At 27.9% G+C, this 7613-nt stretch overlaps 1 pseudogene; it reads right to left on the bottom strand.

The window, feature by feature from the left end:
* Positions 1 to 16: 16 nt before the first annotated feature.
* LOC112681496 lies at positions 17 to 3244 on the bottom strand (annotated as a pseudogene).
* Between the last annotated feature and the right edge of the window lie 4369 nt (positions 3245 to 7613).

The raw sequence follows: 7613 nt of genomic DNA, 5'->3' as shown, positions 1-7613 counted from the left end.
AAACACGGTCTTCACGTCACCAATGCAGACGGATTTATCCGGGACCATGAAGTCTTGATTGCTCCGGCGCATGCTTTTCCTGATAAAGTCTTTTCTCAATGTCTTCTTGAAGTTCAATGAGATTCTATTCAAATAAAAAGTTATTATTATAATAAATTAATGTAAAATTTTATAGAACAGCTACTGACTGTACAAAAATAAGAAAATGCTGAAGCAGATTCTAATAATGATGGTTTCCAAGATTTATTTTTTCAGTTTAAGGTTATATTGCATATAAGAGTTTTGGTTAGAATTAAATAGGGAAGCAAAAGTAATTTCAAAGCATTTGTTGTTTTTACATCTAAAAAACAAATAAAACTTAAAGTAATGAGTAAAACACAGTTTGGTAAATAATTATAAATAAAACAATAACATTTTGTTATTTTTGATCGGACCCTCAAGATTTGATTGATAATTTAATTTCATAGAACTAACATACAAATAGTAAATTAATACTAAACATAAAAATATGTATATGTAACTAGTAATTGTATAAATTTTGTATGAGTAGTATACTTACACTCTACAGTAGTATAATTTTATATTTCAGAGAATAAATGTTCAGAAAATACAAAATTAGAAATTTGAACTGAAGTTGTAAAAAATCAGTTATGGTTTAATATAAATAAATTGTTAGACATACTTCCATTTAGTTCAGCCAAATCTAACACTGATAAGAGATTACGGGCATATTTGTCTTTGATAGAACTTCTCCTAACTTTTAAAAGCTTAGCAGTAAATAATCCTAACTATTCAAGAAACAGTTCCAATCTTTAAAGTCATTAATAATCTGGAAATAATTTTTTTTTTTTATATTTATTATAAAAAAAGTTCTTATTCTATGTAATTTATATCTTCTTATCTAATAATAAATAAAAATACATGAAACATACCAATTCAAATCCTCTTGGACCTTGAAGAACAGGCCAAGATTCAAAAATATCTGATAAATAATGACTGTCCGGATTCAAAATTTCAATTTTTCTTAACTCTGATGTATATTGCCACTTAGATAAAACAACTTCAAAACTACCAGTTAATCCATCATTTGCCAACCATTGCTTAGCAGTATGAATATCTTCTATGAAAAAGGAAAACAAAAATGGTTACCAAAGAAACAGTGTTTAATCTAAATAAATTATTTTAATTTTATTAGATTACTTCAAAAAAATTTACCAAAAAATGAAATTGTTGTTTGTGGAGCTAAAATGTTACAGTTTTTTTTTACTGTAGATAAAACACCAACTGATCATAGTCGCCTAGCCACATTTTTCCATCGTTCGATTAATTTTCCTTTAGCATGTGTTTGATGTGCACCTTCGGTTTTGGCCGGTATAAAGTAAATGCTCTAAAAATAATATTATTAATTTATTTTACTAAGAATTAATTAAAAATAATGATTAAAATCTATAAATTTGTAATTTGAAGAACTTAATAATATAATATTTATAACTTTTGCTCCTTAGGAAATACTTTAACTATTAAATTGGCAATTTTTCTAAAAAATAGATCAGTGCCTCTGTAATAACAAACAATACAACTTATGATTATCTATTTTATACCTATATTGTGGTCATATATCTTTCTTTACTGGTAGTAAAGAAAATAATCATAGCCCATAGGCGTGTGCAGAATGAAGTATTCGATTCAGCACAAAATTTAGTATTATTAAATATGTGACTTTTATATCACTTTCCTATTTTTTATTCTTAGTAAATAAAAAGTTATAAAACTATATTCTACATTTAATGTTCAATTTATAATAAATTATCACGGCATATTTAATTTAAATATATTAGTATTAGTTATGTTCCTGATTTGATGAGATCAGTGTTTCTATGTACAAAAATTAACCTTTTTTAGCTCTAAATATTATAATCAAATATAATCTTGTGCTGTTCTAATTTTATTAACAGCAACATGATTTATAGCCCATAGAAAACGTTTAAGTACAGTATTTGCTTCCCATGTTTGCAGTGTGCACGCCTATGTAACTGTATTATACACTCCAACCCCAATTAAAAAATTGTATATTAACTAATTAATATAAAAAATCTTCTTACTTGCTATTGTCTTGAAACAGATGATTTATCAAAAGTTGTGTAAGTAAATTCTGAGAATCAACAGATAAGGACCCACCATTTCGTTCAGCATCAGCTAAAATATATCTGCCATCATAGGTTGTATGTATTAAATCTAATAATGTCTATAAAGAAAATGGAAAGCCTTTAAAATATGTAACGTACTTTTTATAAATAGTTATATATGAGCCTGGGAAAGTTATTCAAAATGTAAAATTACCTAAATAAGTTGGTAAATTAATAATAAAAATTAGTTTATATTTTATTTATGTTACATTTAAGTGTCTTAGTAAACCCTAAAAGATAAAGTTTTATTTAAATTAAAAGCTAACTATTTTTAATTTATTTAATTAAAAAAATATATAACTTATCTGATATCTGAATTTAAATAATAAACTTACTTCAAGCGTCCATTCCATTGGTTTATAATAACCATATTTCTTATGTTCCAATGGCGATGGTCTTTCTCTTGAACTGTTTTTAGACGTTGATGTAGCCGTTGTAGGCGTAGATAGGATTGTATTATAATTATTTGAAATATCTTGAATTTCAGTAATTTCAAAATGTTCTTCAAAAGACTGCTGCGTTACTGCAGATGTCTGCGGTGCGAATGAATCCGGATATAGAAACTATATTACAGGATACCAAATATTCGTTTAAGAACACCATTAAATTACACTATAATAGTTGAATTATTTTAAGATATATTATAGTTAATTTAACACGTACTTTTTCTTGAAACAAATCCATATTCGTTTTCACAATATATATAAATGTATAGAAATTACAACATACATGTAGTTGAAACTATAGCGAAGAATGCGGAGACGGAAATTAAAATTTGAAATAATATGGTGCACATTAAACTTAATAAAACTATTTAACATAAAGAATTATATAAAACACACGCATGAACGTCGAACAATGATACAGAAACGGCAGTTATAAATATTGAATATCTTGGAAAATGACGACAGCGGGAAGTTTGCACTAAATTTAGACATCCAGTGAATTTTTCTCCTTATCGCACGTCGTTTTGAGGTATAATGGGGTTGATTTAACATAATTATAGTTATCAAATCCATTTTCTTTAAAATATATTATGGTGGTCAAAATGACATTCATGACTTTTGATTCAACCAGAAATTATTGTTCAAATTAATAATATTAAAATGTCATATAATATATTTTGTTATTATTACAAGTTAATTATACATAAATTTAAACATAACGTATAATTAAAATGATATAAATTATGAGTAATTTAAACATTTGTGTTGTTAGGCTATGTAATTCAATTCAACGAGTCACATGAAATACAAATATTTCTTAATTGAACTTATTTATATTCAACATCTTAATAATTGCTAAATCAACACCAATATTTCTATGTGTGTACACAGTAAATTTAAACTGTAAATCAAAATAAATTAGTCATACTTTACTAAAAAATATGCCTAACGTACAAGTTAGTTCCACCTCTCACCCTCAAGCCTTGTGCAAATATATCGCTATATAGACCGATTGCCCGGGATTTCGATGACCTGAATATTGCAGAGAATATTCACTGAACAAAAACCAAAAATTATTATAAAACTTCGGATGTTTTACTACAATTTAAATCGAATTAAAAATATATATTCTGATTTGAGTAGAGTAGTAAGACAAAATTTCGATAATAACATAATACACATAAACTATCTGTGGTAGTCAATAATTTACGTAATAGACTATTACGCAATACATTTTGTTATATTATTGGTTGCCTCGATAAATTAATGTAAATTAATGTAAAAAAAAACCCCCGATCTACAGTGTATATTTAAGTTCTATGATTAATTAAATAATCTATTGTTTCACGTATTGAAAACTTTATTTATAAATAATATAATTTAATAATGATTTAAAAAATAAATTATGTGACTGCCACAAAATCCCAAATGAGATCTCAATGACCATTACGTTTTCACTGTTTGGAGATTTTTTTTTTTTTGTGATTAACTTGGACGATCTTTTGAAATAAAAACTGAATTAGTTTGAATTGAAAATTTACAAATATTTTGAAATCACGATCAAAAATTGTTTTAAAAAGGATGGTCTCTGATATTAAATACATCGCGTGATTATTAAAAATAGGAACAATTATATGCATTTAAATAATAATACCACAATAATTAATGCAAAATTAAATAATAATAACACAAATCGTCTACAGTTATATAAAAAAATTATGCAGAAAATCGCACTGATTAACTTGTCTTTTTTGCATACAATGTAAATTTCTTGAAAATGTTCGCACCAAAATTAATAATTTTTTTTGTCATTCTCATATATATATTTTTTGTATACGAGTATTCTGTTCAATGCATTGAATATATAAGGAACTAATGGTACGGGATTCAATGGTCATACAACCAGTGTTCGTTATTTTTAGCCGCATCTTGCCGAGAGCATTTTAGTGCCTAGATGTATTTTAGTAGCATAACAGCTCACGAATATTGTACGCCACGAACAGTAAGTTTAACTCGCTTATTATGCGATCGTTGTTTGAACAAGCTTCGACGAACATTTTTCCGCGCATCAATACATGTATACATTGACTTAGTATATGCTGCAAGAAGTAACGTGACGTGCTCCCGAATTCATGCATTCAGCAGTAAAAAATTCTTCTTATTCATGAAATCGACATCGCACGTGAATATATATAAAAAAAAAGGCTTTTCTACATGGACAAATATAATTTGTTATCGCTTGAAAATCGATAAAAGAATTACTGTGTGTATTACATAACTACATGTTACGGTGAACGCAAAAAATTTATCAGTTTTTGATTTGGGAATTTTTGAGTATTTATCTAACAATTGTTGCTCTGATCGTTTAGATTTTCGTAAATGAGATTTTACGTCTAATACGATTTTCAGCTTTATATTATGGGTTGGTCAGTTGTATCACCGCCATTTTTGAAATATTCTGCCGGTTTCATATCGCTCACCATGCAACTGTACATCTACTGCTACGCATTCAACTACATAGAGACAGAAATAAATAATAACGTTTCATTCCTTTGATCAACACTGTTTCTGACATTTTTATAATGTTCATGTATAAAAAACCATTTAACAGCATTTCTTTAATATTGTTACTTCTAGAAATGTTCGATGAATTTTGGATTGTACTGCAGCAATTGGACTGAGATAGATTTGAAATTCAAAAAAACCTTATCGTTAGCGATGAACCTAAACTCGGCTCATAATCGGCAGATGAAAGTGTCACCGACGTCCATCATAAATTTAGCGATGTTCGCTAGGGTAAATATTTTATTATTATACTTTTAATTAATATTTTAATTTACATGTATTAAATAATATATATAGAATTATTACCATCTGGACATTAGAGTCCTGCTGTGCTCGGCTACTCTTAATACAGAAGAAAAAAATGTAATCGACTTATTTTATAATTTCTAGGTGATGAACATGTCATATTCAATATTGCCTGTATTGTTAAATGTAAGTACTGGAAAATAAAATCCAGTGATTTGAATTTTTCGTTCATACGATGTTAATGGAACTATAGTAAAATTAATGTTGATTTCACTAATAAATTCAATTGTATTTTGAATAGCATGAATCTACGTGTAGTAATGGTAAAGAGCAACTTATGTATTTCAATTTATTATTCTATGGCTTATACCAACAGTAAAATCAAAAAAAAAAAAAAAAAATTAGAAATAAGATAATAAATGTAATGAGAATAATGAAAATAAATAGTTTTCAATCCGATTATATATATGAATAAATATGTTTTCCTAAAAATCATAAACACAATTTTTAATGTAAAAAAACCCCCGATCTAAAGTGTATATTTAAAATTCAAAAACAACAGAATTATCTGAATTCATTGATGGAAATAATGAATTATCAAAGTTTTCGAATTTTCCTGTTCATCGGTTCGGGGAAATGAAAAGTTTTCAATTTTCCAATCTAATGGATCCAAACTTTAACAATGATGGACGGCATTTACAGTACGGAGACGCAATGCGTTTTAATTTTAATTTAATATTACACAACGTCTCTTCAACACAGCCGATGTCAGGAACTTTTACATTTACCGATTTAATTAGATTAAATGGGATACGCAATCGCCTCTTTTGATGTCAGCCCAGGCAAACCCTCTCCTGTACACCAACGCCGCCACCGCTTTTATGTATCCTGGGGGCCTGTCAATTCTGGAAAAACTCGCTAGGTTTTCGATGAGAGTATTGACGTTTTATCCCCAGCAGAAATTCCACCTCTCTCACCCCCAAGGCTTGTGCAAATATATCGCTATATAGACCGTTTGCCCGGGATTTCGATGACCTGAATACTACAGAGAATGTTCACTGAAAAAAAACTAAAAATTATTATAAAATTTCAGATGACTTACACAGTATAAATTGAATTAAAAATATATTTTGTGATTCGAGTGGCTTGAATATTTAGATTATCCCCGGCAGAAATTCCACCTCTTACTCCCACAGGCTTTGTGCAAATTAGGCCATAAACTTTGTACATATAAATTGTAACATTTTTATATTATAAATATTCATGCTGTTATCTTATCTATTTCGGTATATAAATGCGATTCTAATGACGCGTCAGACGCGTGCTACCAGCGGCGTCATATTGAGGAGAAAGGGGTGAGGTAATTTGTGTGTTTAACGCAGTGTATAGACTTAAGCTCATAGAGTTTACCTATTTCAAAGTTGGCATATCATTGAATAATAAATACAGTTTTTTAATACAACTAATAACATGTTGTATTTCAGAAAACGTTGACATTTAATAAGCGGGTTTTTATGTACAAACCACAAATCATATTATGTTTAGACTAGTTTGACGTTCCCATCCCTTCCCATTAATCGGCACTGGTATAATGACAATGCAACACGAGTATAAACGTACTACGTTGCTTTACTATTCTCGTCTGATATACGAGGTGAATAAACAATAATGTTATGGTTTTTATATCGACAGCCAATTGAGTGTGTCTTATTAAACACAAATTTTTTAACAATGTAAAAAACATTTTGTAAGAAAGTCGTAAAAAAAAATAGAGATTAAATTGAGATATTATCAAAACACGCATAAACTGTCTATGGTAGTCAATAATTTACGTAATAGATATATTTTGTTATATTAATGGTTGCCGCAATAAACTGATTATGAAATTTGGTTCTGGCTGTCGATTTAAAAAATTCCGTAAAATGCCTTGAACTCAAAAAATTTATAAAATATTATATGATAACATGTCCACTAGTTAATCGATCGACTTTATTTCAGGATATTTACATTGTAAAAACAAGTACAAGTACAATAATAGTAATAACTATAAAACTATTATATTTCATCGAAACAAAAATGTTAAGAGAATGATAGTAAGGTTCATATTGATTTTACTAATTACTTCAGTTGTATTTTAAATTAAGTTTTCAATATTCCGCTCTAATGGATC

Source organism: Sipha flava, unplaced genomic scaffold (assembly GCF_003268045.1).
Source record: "Sipha flava isolate LNK unplaced genomic scaffold, YSA_version1 19207_pilon_pilon, whole genome shotgun sequence".
Lineage (NCBI taxonomy): Eukaryota > Metazoa > Arthropoda > Insecta > Hemiptera > Aphididae > Sipha > Sipha flava.
This window is presented reverse-complemented; position numbering and strand designations above follow the sequence as displayed.